The sequence below is a fragment of the Melanaphis sacchari genome, unplaced genomic scaffold, assembly GCF_002803265.2.
Source record: "Melanaphis sacchari strain LSU unplaced genomic scaffold, SCAv2.0 Contig11_pilon_pilon, whole genome shotgun sequence".
NCBI lineage: Eukaryota > Metazoa > Arthropoda > Insecta > Hemiptera > Aphididae > Melanaphis > Melanaphis sacchari.
The window spans coordinates 953,406-971,915 of NW_020270469.1; the positions used below are offsets into that span (position 1 = coordinate 953,406).

The 18,510-nt window shown below is 25.1% G+C and overlaps 1 protein-coding gene across 1 annotated transcript in view; it reads right to left on the bottom strand.

Annotated features, from left to right (window-relative positions):
• The window catches only part of LOC112604387 (spectrin beta chain, non-erythrocytic 5), a 55,212-nt gene extending 41,187 nt beyond the window's left edge, over window positions 1–14,025 (bottom strand). The window contains exon 1 of the mRNA XM_025353408.1: window positions 13,455–14,025. The gene's annotated coding sequence lies outside the window, so the exon portion shown is untranslated. The remainder of the gene's footprint in view (window positions 1–13,454) is intronic.
• Between the last annotated feature and the right edge of the window lie 4,485 nt (window positions 14,026–18,510).

Here is an 18,510-nt window from a genome sequence, read left to right on the forward strand (position 1 = left end):
AGTAGTAGTAGTAGTAGTAGTAGTAGTAGTAGTAGTAGTAGTAGTAGTAATAATAGTAATAATAGTAGTAATAGTAATAATAATAATAATAATAATAATAATAATATATATACATATCATTATAATATTATATGCGCGCGCGTTGCCCCTAGTGTAAGTACGAACGACGATTTTCGATATGCCATTTATAATTATTATATTACTCTTTATACTCGCGAGGATACATATAATATATTGTCCAATTGGTTCCCAAAATCTTGTGGAAACAAAAAAAATAATAATAATAATAATCGAGACGCCCGCGCAGCGAGAGAGTATAGGTAGTAGGTACATATAATATACACAATATATTATATATTTTATATATAGTAATATATAGTAATATAATATACGCGTGTACACATAAAGATACGAGCACGCACGCACGGACGAACGCACGCACACGCATACAACAGGTTCTATGACCTGTGTGTAAGGTTTTTTACTCGCAAATATATATATATATATATATGCCACCGAGATCGTAATATTATTATTTTGTTGTTGTCTTTGCTTTCGTCGTCGCGAAATCAGACGTTCGCATGTTGCGATGTACAGCACACATAATACGTATAAGATTAATATTGTCATCAACTACACCTGCAGTAGCTTGACGTTTTGACCAGATAGTGACAATTTCAGTTGGTTACATGTTGTAGACTCGTGTTTAACAGACTGTAAGAATCGGAGATAAAAATGTCTTTCTTTAGATAAACGGAATCACTTTTAGTTAATAATTATTATTTAGAAGCAAAAGATAGACTTTACCCTTTTCCATCAAGTAGACTTTAGTAAATTCAAATTATGTTTTAAAAAAATATTTAAAAATAAAAACTAAATATTTAAGAATGAAAAGAGGCTAGGTTAAGTTAAGTATTAATAGTGGTATGTAGAGCCTCCAGTTCATCTGAGACTTTGAGGTCCAGATGTCGTTTTATCTTATTATCATTCCCTTAAGTATATTAATATTATAATATACTTTACACCACTAATTTATTACTAAACATTATGAACATCGGTGTACCGTATAAAATAGTTTATTTGCTTACTATATCGTGGCACAATCGATTTAATAAAAACTCGTTGTTATTACACTACGTAATGCGTGTGTCTGATTAATACTTTTCAAATTTAGTTTAATTCGTATATATGAGTACACAGATTTTCATGAGTACTTACGCTCAAAGTCCAAGGTTTAACGCTGTTTTTGGTCGACATTATATTGTATAATATTAGCGAAACGTAATATATCATTATAACTCAACGACACTTAAATTATAATTTTCCACCTAGACGCAGTATATATATATATGTATATGTATACATACACACATACATTTATACTATTAATTTTACGCACTCGTCCATCAATGCCGTTATTAACATGCGCGTTGATCGTATATTTAATTATTAGGAATATATAGCGGTTTAAAAACTTCCGATAAACAAAAAAAAAGGAAATATAATTACATTATTGGAGGCATATCATAAGTAAAAATAAGTTTAAGACAACGAAATAAAATTCATAAGTTGTTGATAGAATTTCAAGTCCATAGATAATAATCTAATACAATATTGTACTGATACTTATTTAAAATTGTTAAGTCTGATATGTTCCAGTGTTTCACTTATTTAATAACACGAATATATTCGATTGTTTTTCTAAACAATTTTGTACACATTTTAGTTTTTTGAGTCTTAAGTAGTCTTCAGAATATTTTAGACAAGGCTTTCATTTACGTGATAGGCGTTTTAAAATCACCAGATATTTTATAACTTATCTTTGTGAATGTATTTTTACACGCGTGCAAAAGAGACAGTAATAAAATATGTCAATGTATATGGTAAATATATCCTATATATGTTCCTCTTACGTTTAAACTGCGATCGTTTTACAAGTAACCGTATAATACAGATACATAATATGATATATTATATAGGTTACATCCCTCTTAAATAACGGTTTGATTTTCTCTGAGAGACCGAGTCCTATAACGTTTTCCTTGTTTAGATATCTCTTTAATTCTGATACTTAACTACCTAAATAATAATGTTATACAGTAATAATAATAATAATAAACAAATATGAGTAACTCAGACCATGTAGGTGAAATCTAACCCACGTTATATACGAAGTCACCCCCACACAGTGAGTTTATTTTTCTACATAATATTATAATATATTATCATTGGGATTCATTACACCAGCAATATCTATGAAATAACTGATGCGTTGTTATTGATATATTATTATTATAGATATGTCTATTGTACATGATATAGTAATAATAACGATCGCATCAATGATAAATAATAATTTTTAATAAGAATATCAGAGTACCTGTATATTGGTTAGTTTTGGTCGATTTAATTATGTGCATTACCGTTGCAACGAGCATATACACCTACACTATATGATCTAATTTACGATACACACACATACAGGGATATTATTTTAACAGTTAACAGTCGTCATCTCAAAATGTATTAAAGTTTTTTAAAAAATGACATTTTTATTATTTTTAATGTTTATTATTTTCAATTTTATTTTTCAAATTAAAATTAAAGTCTAAGATGACGCATACAGACTAAATTTCAAACGAGTAGTTGAATAATAATAAGGAATAATTCAGTTATAAGTATTAAAGCTTCATTGAGCGGATTAGTGGGTTAATATTTTACAAGGTATCATCCCTGTACCACTTCGTTATATATACTTATCTGAATCTTAAAAACCTAAAAATTTTAAAAAAAAAATATTTTACTTTAGAATATAAAATTGTAATAATTTTAATAACAATTTGAAAATATTAAGTAATAATTATTAATGTATTAAAATATTTTGATTTGTAAAAATCATTTAAAAATAATATAGGAAGTCTATAGTGTTACTAAGTGTATCTAGTAAATATTATAATATACATTTTGATTTATAAAAACCGTTATTAATTACTATTACTTTTAGTATATATTAATTTTAATAACTCGGAAACTAATTCTTCAAATTTCGATTTAATAATATCAAAATGTTCTCATTACAAAAAAAAAAAAAGTTATCACTATACTGTTAACCAAAGTATTTAAAAATATAATCTTTAAGTATAGGTACCTACTTAAAATTCTAAAAATTATTGTAATTTAAGTAAATGTATTATTAAAGGAAAAAGAAGGTAATAGTATATTTGGTAAATCACCCTCATATAACATGTATAACCTATATATATATAAGACGCCGCGTGTGCTAATATAATTACATTATATACACCGCGTTGCGTATAAGTGTGGAAATTTAAATTTTACAATTTATAGAGTCGTTATAAAAATTATATATATATAGTGTGACACGGATACTTCCGTATGTAATATTCTATCTAGAGTAAGTTTCGCAAGTTTTTTTGCATAGAACTTATAATACTTTTGATTTGCATATGTAGTATAAGCTAGCAAATCTATATCTCGTTAAAAAATAGACTTCCGGTATGAATTCAATGATTTGATTTGTGTTTATTAACAACAAATATATATAAGTTCATAACATGTAAATACATCAGTGTAGATATATATTATGTATAACATGCTCTCAAAACTATGATATATTATTAATAATAATATATAACATGAAGTTGTATGATAGATCTCTTTTCAATCATCGCACGGCATCTACTATAACGATGTGTAGAGCGGGTCAGTAGTTTCGTTTAAATTGCATAGTCGTATTAATAACTAAAACGAGTTTTGGACGTGCAAAATTTGATTGTGTCGTTAAACCTACGTCGGTAAAAACCGAATATTGAAGAATTTTATCTTAATTCGAAAACGAACGTTAAATTCTTATTACGACGTATTTGAACTTCGCATACATATACGTATAATATAAATTTAATGACGATAGTGTTAATCATTAAACCATGTAAAATATCAAACATGGAATGCGCTGAAATGGATGGAAAATGGTTATTTAGATTAAAATATTTTACTTGGAAGTATCAAAATAAATGTAGATACAAATTGTTTAATTAAAAATTGTTTGATTTCTACTACTTTTTTTGTTATTAAATAATACAGTATAACATAATAGGTAAATATATCAATTAGAGTACCCTTTTATAACCTGATTTTTCGTTAAAATACAATTGTTTGCCTTTTTATTCGGATAGTTATATTTATCAAAACATACATAAAAAACATGGTTAAGAAAATATAAATATAAATGTTTATTTTAGCTAATACCTTTAACTTAATTTGGGCTTCAATCGAATATCACATTATGAGGTTTATATTTAGTAAAAAGCCATAGTTACGATGTAATAATTTCTGAAAAGTATTTAAGTAATCAAAATATTAAAAAAATACAAGACATAAAACATGTAATATAATATACATTCAAATTAGTAATCGAATAAAAAATTGTTTTTTGCTATAATTTATAATAAACGTGTAACGTATGTGTATTTAATGTTAATAAGAATATCTAATTTTGGAAAATTACTCATACATACTATGAAAATAAGCTTACCAACGAATTTAGGATCTACATGTATGATCTAGTGTTAATAATTAAAATAATATCATAAATGCTTATAAATCTATCAAGATTTTCAGACTATATAATTTTTGATTTTTATAATGCAATATTTTTTAGAATTATTATTATTATCATTAAAAATGGATAAAACATATAATTGTTACTCGCATACATTGTTTGAAATTATAACAATTTTTAGACAAGAAAAACATTTTCCGGATATTGGCTTTTGGCTTGTTAGTTTACAAATGGTTCATGAAAATTAAAACATATCCCTACATATATTTTCAGCAAAACTAATTTTAAGACAAACATATTCAAGGTTTAAGTTTAAACTTTAAAAATTGTCTTTTATTTATTAAAAACACGATGAAACAATGTAAATAAAATTCAGATAAATATTCATGATCAATTTTACATCAATAAAATGTTAGTAATCGGAATATAGTATATTATTATTATTAATAATAATAATTTATTGAAATCACAGATTTGTATTTGTTGACTTTTAGAAAAAATCAATAATTTTATTTTATTTTAATTTTTATCTTACATAATATCAACATAAAAAGTAGGTACTATTAGTTTCAAAATAAAACTTTTTTTTTTTAATTTTATACTCATTGTTTGTATATATTAGTCATTTTTATTACGTATTAACTAATTAATAATGATTTTGCAAATAATTTTTTATTCACAAAATAATATTTTAATTTTTGATTAACTATTTTTCTATACATAGGTACGAGTATATGCAATAACACATGAGTAAATATATAATTAGCTTGTAATTATAAAAATAATCAATATATGGTTTTATTTATTTTAAAAGATAAATTAAATTATATATGTATAATATCTAGTAGAAATTAAACATTAATTTTTGTATCGTTTTGTTGATAATAAAAACAAATTCATCCAATTCGATATGAATACATTTGGCATTATTGTTTTTTCTGTAAGAAAGTATTGCAAATAGTTCACTAATTTTTTTTCTGATCAGAACCGCATCATTATTAGGTAAGTATATTAGTATAATATATACAATGATACAATAATAGGTTTTGAAAAAGTATTCTCGAAGTATTTACAATGCATATAAAATATTAATAGTTGTAATTGAATTTGTAAACATTTGTAAAAATATACAAAATTTATTTAATTCTTTTGAAAACATTAGAAGATAGAAACTTTGCAGTAAATTGATGTAACAATTTATTTAATATTATAAATTCAGACTATTATACAATTTTTGATATCTATTTAAACGTGAAATCGAAAAAATATGGTTCAATAAATAATTTTATTATATCAGGTATTTGTTTTTGAAATACCATAAAAAACATATTTGATCAAGATAATTTTTTTCGTAAGAAAATCCTTCAATAAAAAAAACCAATCATTATATTATATACATAATATTATTCAGTAGAGTATATAATATAGTAATATACAAGTAAATAAATCGAGCATGACGTTCATCTAAATCAATACGATGCACCTATATACATACACTTCTGGTTAATACTTTTCAATTAGACACCATTTTACGGTACTTTAAATTAATGCTTTCAATTGAATTATATTGTATGCATATTTTCGTCATTTTATAATTGGAAATTGGAATGCAAAATATATAATAGGAAAACGATATACTGAGTGACAAATTTATGTTCATTTTTTAATATGGACGTTTTTTTACAAGCGAGAATTTAAATAAACTTAAATAACTTATAACTAATAATCTATAACTTAAATTGCTGAGAAAATTATTTTTAGATATTGTTGATTAAATTATGATTTACGGTTTAGTTATTTACCATATATTTATTCCATAACTGTAATATACATAAAATATCTTTGTAATGCTTAATTAATTCACTAGAGGTTAAAAAATAAATCGCAATGAGCGAGTGGTGGTTTATGTGACTATAGATATTTCATTCTCTATTTTTATATACATCGTGTAAAAATACGACACCACATGATGTTAATAAGATACATCATAAACATTTTTCAGTTGATATATCCAAAAATATACATAAATTATTTTGCACTTTGTTTTTAAATTTTAATATTTAATACCGTTTATTAAAATTTTCAAGAGTAATTGATAATGACTTGTTCTCTTTATTTTATTAATTATTATTATTGAATTATTTGATCAGGATAAAAAATATTTAAATTGTTTTTTTGTTCACTTCTGTGTCATAATTAATAACGAATATGTTAACCTATTAGGTACTGATACCCACGACTAAAACAAACATTAATATTAATAGTAAGACTTTTGACCTATTATTTATTATATTATTATACACATATTATTCAATTGTTCAAATTAAATAAAGTAAACTTAGTCATTATTTTTTTCTAGCTAAAAATAAAAATAAAAACATTGTAAAAATGTGTGTTTTAATTTTTAATACCAAAAATAATGATACATTTTTTTTTTACTAAAGAATCGATAAAACAAGTTTTTTTAATAAGAGTATATCGTCTTTAGTGTTTGAGAAGAATATAATATACAATTTACAAGCATTTTGTTGCATTTGTATAATAATCTTATAGTATAATATTATTATATTATAATACCTACCTTGTATATTTTAATAATAATAAATAAAAAATATTTATGAATATTTCATTATTTACGTTCATTAAAATTTAGGTACAATGTACGTTATTATTTAAAGCATTGTATATGAATTGGCCCTTTAAAATAAATGATTCATTTTATACACGTTTAATGTAAATTCAATGTAGATGTTCCATACATTTTATGTTTAGCTTTGAATAATCAAATTATACACACACCTAACTTTGGCAAATATTTCTACAGTTATTTAATCAGTGGATTTTATTGTTCATTCATGATAAGTATTCGTATGGAGAATAAATATTATGTAAATGATAAGGTTTTATAGTTTATATTTTTTAGACACTATGTATATGAGAGTTTATTGATATAATGATTAATATTGAATCTTAAAAATTCTGAAGAAAAAAATATAGAAAGTATATTAGAGTTATTTTAGACATTATGTCAGTGGTTTTCAAACTTTTTTTATACACGGCACACCGTACACTTCAAAAAATTTTCACGGCACACTGACATTTTTTTAGATGAACAAAATTGTTTTGAATTAATTATAATTTTATATACATTTAATTAGAAATTTTTATTATTTATTTATTAATATTACAATTACAGTATAATATAAATATATATCAAATCCATAGAGATTGAAAGCATTTATTTTCTTATATCGCAATTCAATGCAATCGGTAATTTATGGAAAAACCGCGGCACACCTAGTGCATACTCGCGGCACACTGGTGTGCCGCGGCACCCAGTTTGAAAACCACTGCATTATGTGAATATAATATCTTTTAATTTAACATATAGAAGAAACAGAGATTTTATAATTTTATGTTATCTTGGATATACATATTTTTCTGTAAAATTATTGGTTATAACAAATTATATTACATGTAAAAGATAGATTTATGGCAATATTTAGTAGTCTGTCAACTTTATAATTAACAATAAAAATACGTATACACGTGGTATTTTAATGATTACATTTTATTTGTTTACTTAATCTTTTTCACACACTTCTATGCATATTGATTAAGTTTATAGCAAATAATCAAGGAAAAATTAAATTAAAAGAGTAACTATACTAGAAGCAAACCTTTTTTTTTATAGCGTCCAAACACAATTCGTTAATATTTATAACCGAATATTTCTTGAAATCTGTAGTGATTGAGGTTCATTAAATTTTGTTTTTAAGTTAATAGTGCAAAAAGTACTTTTGAGAACTAAATTCTTTTAAATCATCAAGAATTTCATCTTTTCTTATTTTAAATACGAGAACAATTTGATAAAAATATTTATTTTTAAATGTTAATATAATTAAACGAATATATATGTAATTAAACTTAAATCATTAAACAATTTTGGATTAAAATAAATTACCAAGAGTATTTACAATCTAGTAAACACGGTAATGAAATTGTCAGTAATAAGAATAATTAAATTTTTTTGTATGAAGATAAATGATTTACAACAAAAATGTAATAATACTGTGATTAATATTCAATGTCAGTGAATCATAAATGATACAAGCAATTCATGTTAAAAAAGAAATTACTTGGTAGCGAGTACCCGGTGGTCGTGGTGTTGGTGTTGGTGGACAAAGATTGTTGGCTAGAATATCAATAGATTTATTAAGATTAATACAATTAAAATCACTTCTTTTAAGTTCATTTTCGATTAAAATCAATTGTTTAATTTTAATATGTTCATTCAATCTTCGAGCTAGGTTATAAAACAATGAATACCATATCTATAACATAATGTTTGAATAATACTTGCGTATAACCAATTAATATTGTTCGCAGCTGGATTCAGTCTAAGTATTCGTATCTACAACGTTTTTAAAAAATAAATGTTATCGGTTATTATTCGGTTTTAAATTATGTAATTATTGTTAACATCAGTGAAAATATAAAAAATATTATAAACAAAAAGCAATTTTAATTGGATTTTATATGTATGCTTATATTGTCATAAAAATAATTATTTTGACAAAGTACATGTATATACAGTTTTGAAATATTTTTGAATTTAAAATTAAATGCACAAAGTATAATATATATATATAAATGAATATATAATATGTATTAAGTACTATTTTAGGTGCTGCATATAAAATACAATAGTAGCTTAATAATAAATGTTCCATCAATTCTACTACCTACGTAAGAAAGACGAAAATTAGATAATAGTCTAATGAACAATAGCAATTATATAGGTATAAATATGTATAGTAGAATACTAGATCTTAAATTTAATGTTATAGCTGATATTAAGTTTTTAATAACTTTTACAGTAAATCATTCAATGGAAAATAATTAAAGAAAAATATCTTTTTTTTACTTTGTCAACATAAGAATCATATTAACTATTTTAAAAATAAAAATCAGATGATATCTTTTAAGTACATGTATCCAAATTATGAATAAATAACATTTTAAGAGAGAAATTTGTTTTGTCACATAGATTTATTTTATTTCTCTTTAGATAAGTTGCACAGTTGTTATTACAGTAATAAATTTAATTTATAATTGTTTTCTATGAATACGTATAAACATAAGAATAGCATTTTAAAATAGAGATACTAAAGTCCTTTTACTAAAACAAGTATATTTTATTTGTCATTTAACAAGATTAAAGTTTTTTAAGCAACAATTTGTAATCAGCATATACTAGATTTTTTTATTCTTAAAAAAAAAAAAATTCAAGATTGAGTGAATTTAAAAAATTTAAGAGAAAGCATTTAATGGCTAAACATTGTTTTTTTTCTTTTCGTGTTTAAATAATTACATACAATTAATGTGTGTCAATAAATTTATAAAAATTAGATTTTATGTAGTTATTTTGGTAATTAAAATATCTTCAAAATATTAAAATTAAATACCACAAAATTTAATTTTTGATTTATTAAATTGCAATTTTTAAATATAAATTCATTAATAGAACAATGATATTATCACAGTTAAATTATTCAACTAATGTTATATTAAAAGATATTAAACGTCTATCGTGAAAAAACAACATACAATTACTTTTTCAATGATTAGTTGGACTAATGATCAGCCGATAAAATCATCTAGTTTTTATTATTCATTTACTACCAAGTAATGTGTATGCCTGAGACGACAAAAGGGACTACTGTTTGTATTGAAACAAAATTACTATACAAACTTTTAACGAGTATACGGTTAATGAGTAATGACTAATGATCAACATTGGCGACATTTTGTTCCGCTAGATATGTAGAATTTTTTATCTTGTGGTTTTTAATACAAGCTTAATTATCATTTTTAATTTAGTAAATAGTGTCTAAAAGTTTCACAGAAACTATTTAGAGTATTAAACGAATTCGTATATAATATACATATATAAATAATACAGTTATATACATTTATAAATGCTAATTATTATCGTTAAATAGATATAATCCTGTACTAATGTACAAATAGTAAATAAATTTATTTCTAAAAATAAACAAATAATATTTAACAGTAAAAATATTGTATCAATATCAAATGCATTAAAGATGGCTATTAAAACAGTTCAATACAATTTGACATCGGATAATTAAATTTTTTATTAGTCATATGTATTATTGAACTATGTGTATAGCTTTGAAAAAGATAGGTGCATTTTAAACGACTACAAAATATATCATTCAAGCAAATACATGCAATTTTAAAATTGTGAAAACTTTCACGTCCCATAAACGAAGAAAGTTTTACGGGAAATGCCAAGAGTGTGCTACGTTCAGATAAGGTTTTAATTTTGTATGATGGACGACTAGACCGAAGTTTAACTCTGTTGTTTTTCTCTCCTTTCAAAATCAACCAATCAGAATGCTGTCCAGCTCCAGTAACGCAGCAATGCGGTTGTAATGGTAAACTGGTTTTGTTTTTGTGAACGGATGACAAATGTATTTCTACAATGCATGGTGTAAGTAGGTACCTTTACGAAATGTCAACAATGTGACAAGAGTTTTAAAACGGTATTATAACTAGAAGTTAAATTAATTGGTTTTATGTTAAATAACAAGTCTAGAATCTGTTAGTAAGGATATTAACTCATAGAATACGTTCCTATAGGAACAAATAAAACACGAATAAATTAATACAGCGTATAATAATTTAATAGTTTCGATAATAGTTCCATCAGTAGGTATAGGATGACCGCTACTAGGTACATAAGATTTTGAAAAAAACAAGGATAATGAAGGATTATGATTAGTTTTAAACAATAGAAAGGCAGGGCTAGTACAATCGTTAATGCGTATCGTTTACCTGTAGCAATACACAAAAAAATATTGTTTATATAGTTACTAGGTAGACACTTCAGCTTTTTTCACTGTTATTAATAGTGGAATTTCGTTGTACCTCTTGTAGGGCAGAGTTCATAAGAATAATAACACAACAGACATGTAAACATAGCACACATTTGACACGACAAATGATAAATTGAATGAAAAAAGTTCTCATTCTATGAAATTCATTTGACACGTTCTAAGTTTATATACAGTGAAATAAAATTGTTGAATAAAATGCAAGGTACCTTCTATAATTATTATGAATAATAATATCCACCTACCTATGATAATTTTTCTACTCTACACGCAGTAAAATGGCAAATTTCGATAACGCACATACCGTTATGTTAAAGTAGGAACTAGACATATATATTTATTTTTTTTATGTATTCGGATGATGAAAATTCATCAGTAATTACATACGTCCATATATCGTTGCAAATACCAAGGTATTCGAACCATGTTTCCGGTTAATTGTTTGTTTGATGGCAATATTCAGTAATAAAAAAAAAAAAAATCAAAATAATCAGAGTTAGTTTTTGCGAATCTCTTGCGTTTGAACGTCGTTGAGGCAACTGGCTTAAAGCAATTTATTTCTTTATTACCTACAACTTAGTTCGAACTATTTGTTTAAGCCATTGCGTAATTTCAATGACAAGTAACTACTGACAAAAAACAATTTAACGATTAGATAATGTGCAATACAGAGATATATAATTAATGAGATTTCGATTCACTGAAAATTATAATTCGGTAATTATCAAATATTTTGCATAATAGGTATATTGTTTAGAATTTTGTTGTGGTACGCTACCGGCTAACGCTCCTACTAATATAATGTTAAAAAAAATCATTGCTATTGTCATAGCTAGTATTGTATAATAGACATTCAACACAGACTAAATACTAATTGTTTTTAGTTAAAAAATATGATATTTATAGCCTTATGGGCCCTGATAAAGGAAAGTTTAAAGTGAAACTATTGATAAAATACGTTTATAAAAACGTAATTTACATATTTTCAAACATGAGACGTGAATCATGTGGTAACGCTTAGCATTTCGGTATTTTTTTAGGATGTGTGATTTTTTTTTTTTAAATTTAAAATGCGCATACTCATATTTTAGTTCTGGATAATTTATAATTAAAATTATTAGTTAATAATTCTAAAAAGTAGGGTTCAAAGTAGCAAAATTTGAACTTTTTATAATGGAAAATTTTAAAGTCATTTTTCTATAAACTACTAAAATTAAGTGATACGTTATTATTACTTTTCATAAAAAAAGTAGTGCACCACTTCCAATTACTGTATACAATATATACACTCATACACATTTACAATAAAATATACAAAATATTAATACACAAGCCGTTCTTTTCAAACGCTTCGTTCCATAACCGGCTGTTGTACTGTATACAGTATACACTATAGGTATAAATCGTGTCCAAGAACACTTTCTACGAATACGTTTGTGCCGAAGTAACAGCCTAAAAAGTACAAAATGTGTTCCTTGGCCGGTGGCGCTATATATTAGGTACACTGCAAATGGGATGACGAAATTAATATTATTATTAAAAAATTATTCCTAGCCTAATTGCAGGGTTATTGATATAACAGTTAACTATATCCGATAATCAAATAGGAAAGATGATGATAATATCGTAACACATACAAATACGATAAAATATCAGCACATTTACGATATTAAGACGAGTACATCGTCTCACGAGTCGGGAAACACTGTGTCAGCGCCGGAGACTTTGACGGGATGGACCGCACCATAACGGTAAATGGTGAATGAACCGTGTATTGGGTACATTTTACTTACATTAGCTGCTGGTGAATTTGCACAGTTGCATTGACCACTGAGTTCCATAACTTATATAATATAAAGATGTATTTACACGAATTACATCTTACGTTTTTAAACTTTAACTTAAAATATTACGGTCATATTCAAATTGTCGCTTGGACGTTTACATACCTTCGAAACGGGATCTCGTCGGCCCCTCGTCGGCTTTCGCCAATTGCTCTCACTTTACCAGCGAAACGGTGCAATTTACCGAAACCTGAAGATCTCGTGGACCGAGAGACCACGGCGGCGTGCCATACAGGTACGGCGACGATGTTATTATTGTATAATAATATCTACTGTTAATCGATACCTGCAGTATAGAATCGCGAACTTTGAAGTTAACGATAACCGATGTAAGCAATAATTTTAGTTTTATTATTGTTTCGTTACGATCGCTGGGCGGGCTAGCGCGCGAATAACCTACACACCGCACGCTAAACACTGTCAACACAAATGGGCGCGCGAGATAAGCAAGAAGAATTAAAAAAAAAAAAACGTAGACGAAAACAAAATTTTGCGTAAACACTAATCACGCCGTTTTATGACAACAATTAAAACATTATAACATTTATTAAGATAATAATATGAAGTACATCGTGTGTTTATTATTATTATTTGTAAACGGCGGCACCCGATAACGCGAGAGAGCGTATAGTAGACGCGTGACGATACGCGCCACTAATATCGACGCACGGGAACGAACTGCCCGAGTGGCGGCTTCGGTGGCGGCCACGAATTACGATTTACGACACAAGACCACGCGCTCACGCACGCACACGCACCTGTTGATCATCTTGAATCGGTTGCATTCTTAACACTCCACCGCCGCCGCCGCATTCCGATCGGTGGTAGCGTCGGCGGCGGCAATGGTGGTGGTCGTTATCAGTCTACGCCGCCGCGTCCCCACCAGCGACCAATGACGTAGAGTGCCGGGCCACGGAGTATACAAAACGATCGCGACACGGGTTTCTCGATCGCGCGGCGAAACATCAGCGCGACCGACCGCTGTGGTGCGGTCTATGTCCGTCAGGTGTAGTATTATTATTATTATTATTATTATTATTCTGCGAACGAAATCTCTGAGGTCCGCTGCGGTCGAGATAGCGGACGTCCGACGAAGCCAACATAGGAGAATCTGCGCGTCATGTTTAGGTATCTACCGATCGCATGGTCGATCATGCATGGCTTAATGGTTATCTACAATATAATATCTTCAGTTCTTCGCGAATTGTACTACGATGTCCGGTCGAATCGCTCGGAAAGGGGAGAACTTAAATGCTCGACGTTTTTTTTTTTCGTTATTTGTTTTTCTCATATCATCCTTCAGTGATCAATTGATGGAAAATTTGAACGAACTTATAAAAACAATACATTTTTAAACTCTTTTACACATTTGAATTTCTGTACCTTACACAAAAATAGCGTAAACTGAAAATAACTGTTATTGATGTTCCGGTACATTTGTTGTGGTACTGTTAAGTAAAAATATTCTGTGATTGACTTATGGGTAGGCACTTAGATACCTACATAAAATAATTTTAGTATTAATCTCAGAATAAGTATAATTTTTAACTGTGAAAATATTTGATTAGTGAAATTCATCATATTTCGTAGTCCGTGGTAGATTTTTTTATTTTTGTTTTTTTTTTTGGTTTTTTGTATTGTTCAATACTGGCAGTGGAATGGTAAATTCCAGTTTAGTTGTTAACTGTAGATATTCATTAACAATTTATATTCCTATTTTTACAAGATACTGCCTTTAATATTGTATATTAAATAATTATGTTAGCTACTACCTAATATCTATATACTTATGAGTGAGGTGAAATTACTTTACTAGTTTTTTGAATTTGTGTAGTTTGAACCCCAGCTATCCTCGATAAATAAATATCCATAATAATATGAGTTAATAAAATATAATATGGATTAAGGTTATGAAATATGAATAATTGTATGGATTTAAATGATTTAATAATAATAAAACTACTTTAAAAAAAATTATTTAAAACTATTGTTCATAGATACATGTACTGAATTAAATTTTTTAGATATAAATTAAGTATAAATTATACTTATTTTACTATGAACCCAAGAACTAAAAATTACATATGAATAAAATGAAAATAATAAGTACAAATATTAAAAGTTAAGCTTTAGATTTTTTTCAAAAACCATAGATTGTGAAATATTATCATAGATTAAAATAGGTAAAATGAAACCTATAAATGACGTAATGATTAATAATTTGAGCTCTGATATGATAGAAGAAATTTAATAATTATATTTGGTTTAATTTGATTATACAATCAGTTATTTACTTATTTTTATATATTAAGCATAATCATAAGTATACAATGTCGTAATAAAAACTGTTGTGAATGTTATTATTTTTGTTTTACTTTTATGGGTATTTATATTATTTAACAGCTCTTTATATAGATAAATATATTTTAGTGGCTTATGGCATATATAATATAGCCCATAGGTGCCACTTAAAACGTTTTTATATGAACGTTCTCAGGAGATATTACAAAATGTGAATTTATGTTTATTTTTATCGTTTATTTAATTATTTCAAACGATTTTTAATATAATATTTTTTATTATTTCATAGACATAGTGAAAGTTATATTTTTTTTAAAATTTAAAATGTGAGGTACAATTCAATGTAAGTTCTAACATGGTACAGTTATTGAGTAAAATAATAAAATATATATATATTACATACGTATTTATTTTATTGATATAGATAAAGAGATGTATGTTAAAAATGTTCATTCGTAAAAAATTAATTATTTAACTTTTGAGTAAATTTTTATTATTATTTAGTATATTTATTTTGTAAACAATACCATATTTAAAATACTAAAAAGTGCTTTTAATAATATAGAAATAAAAATAGCTATAATCTAATATAATATATAGTATTTAAATTTTAGATACCTACGCAGTTTGTTTGCAAAATACATACAATACATTTTATCTATAAATACTTGAGGTGTGTTATATTATAATAATTGAATCTGACTGTACTATTTTACATTTATACCAAAGTGGTAAATAATAAGTGGTCCAATATTGTAAATTTGTAATTTATTATTAAAATATTATTGAATGAGATTGTTTTTTTTTTTTTTAACAATAAAATAGGTATACTCATGTAAGTCGTGTTTAATTTTTAATAAAATAAATATTAAGATAGTTTCATATATTTTAAAAGAATTGTGCAACCTATACAACTGAATGTATCAAGTGTTATCGAGAATATTATTAAATCGATATAACAAATAAAGATTAAAACATATTTTTGGAACCTTTTTTTAATCATTAAAAGTTTATTAATGAAAAAGATTATTATGACTTTCATTTAAGCTATCAAACATTTTTAAAGTTGTCTTAGATTAAAATATTGGGTAAAGTTAAATACATAAAAATAGAATAATCTATAATATAGTAAAACAAAAAAGCTTTAAAATTAAAGTTTAAAAGTCGAGTTATTAATAAAATTCACCAAGAAACTACATTAAATCCGTTATAAATATATATGTAGAAGGAATTTCAGAGGTTAATTACATTTTAAATAAATACATTTTATTGTGTATACATTACTAACTCAATGATAAGTAAAATAGATAAATTAAGATTATTTTTTAACTGTTTCGATGATATTTTATTATACCAGACTTATTATACTATATAATAGCGTTAATCTGCTGTCGTTTTATAGGCACCTACTTATAATCATGACGTTGTAATAAAGCTATTCTTCAGAATATATTAAGAAATCCAATATTAAAAAAAAAAAAATAAGCACAAAGAATAAACTATAAGTCAGGACAATGGTGTACCTATATTATAAAAAAACAATGTGTTCAATAATGTCGTGTAGTTGTTATTTTGTATATCTAAATCTCTACACTTCAAATGTATTATAACAATTTATATTTTTATGTTATTTAATAAATAATATTTGAGTAGATATTAACGTACATTTTTATTTATTAGTTTCTTCTTAATAATAAGTACGTTTCAAAATTAAATGAAAAAATACATGTTTGAAATTGGATATGACATTGTATAGAAGTTTAAATTTGGAAAATGTTAGTTTAGTGGTAACAAATTACAATATAGTTGATAATTATTTGTAATAAATTTCTTAACATGTAAGATACAACATTTTTAAAACTTATATTAATAACAATTGTTAAATTAAAGAATGTTTCACAAATATTGTTAATAACTATATCTAATCAGAGTAAGAACAATTATTTTTGTAAAAATCACAAACATTTTAAAAAACGTAAAATATAAAAGTTAGGTTGATTATTTAAAAATGTATATCTTATTTTAAATTCACCATTGTACAGATAATACATTTTTATGTACTTAACTTGCTCTTAATTATTCTAAAATTGATATTATTAATACAATAATGTCTATAGTATTTAGTTCATATTATAATATAAACTCTGCAATAATTTATATCTATAAGAAGTTAACTATAGTATAACTATTCGGAACTAAGCCTAAATCTAAAGGCAAATTGCATTATTAAAATTTAAAAAAACATTGATAATTTATATGTACAATAATATAAGGATTCTCCATAGATCATATTGTCTATATATTTTTATACTTGGTAGTCTACATGAAAACGATTTTTGTCTACTGAAGAAAAAAGGATGGCATTACTGCTATGAAATTTATTGTTAAAATATTTTAAAATATTTATTTATGCGAATTATCGGTTAGCATTGACTATTATTTATTATAACATATGAATTTAGTGTGTTTAAGAAATAATTTAATGAAAGAAGTTTTCTATCAATTTGACTAAAGTACTATAATTAGATTATAATGGCTCTTGACTATAAAGCATTTTATGGCCAAATCATTTTTTAAATGAGCAAATAATTATTATTTTTTATATTCATTAACAATTAAGTGCTTGACAAAAATATTTTATTTATTTGGTATTCAAAATATTATAATATGAAATAGTGAAAAATTTAAACTATAGTTGTTTACATTTGTAAAATAACATTCAGATAAATATTGAACTACTTAATTTTTAAAATAATAATAAAATAAATAAAAATGTTTTTTAAATGGCTTATATGTTCAAATTATAATAAAAAAAAAAAAAAAAAAATTGAAATTAAATATTTCATAAAATAATAATCAT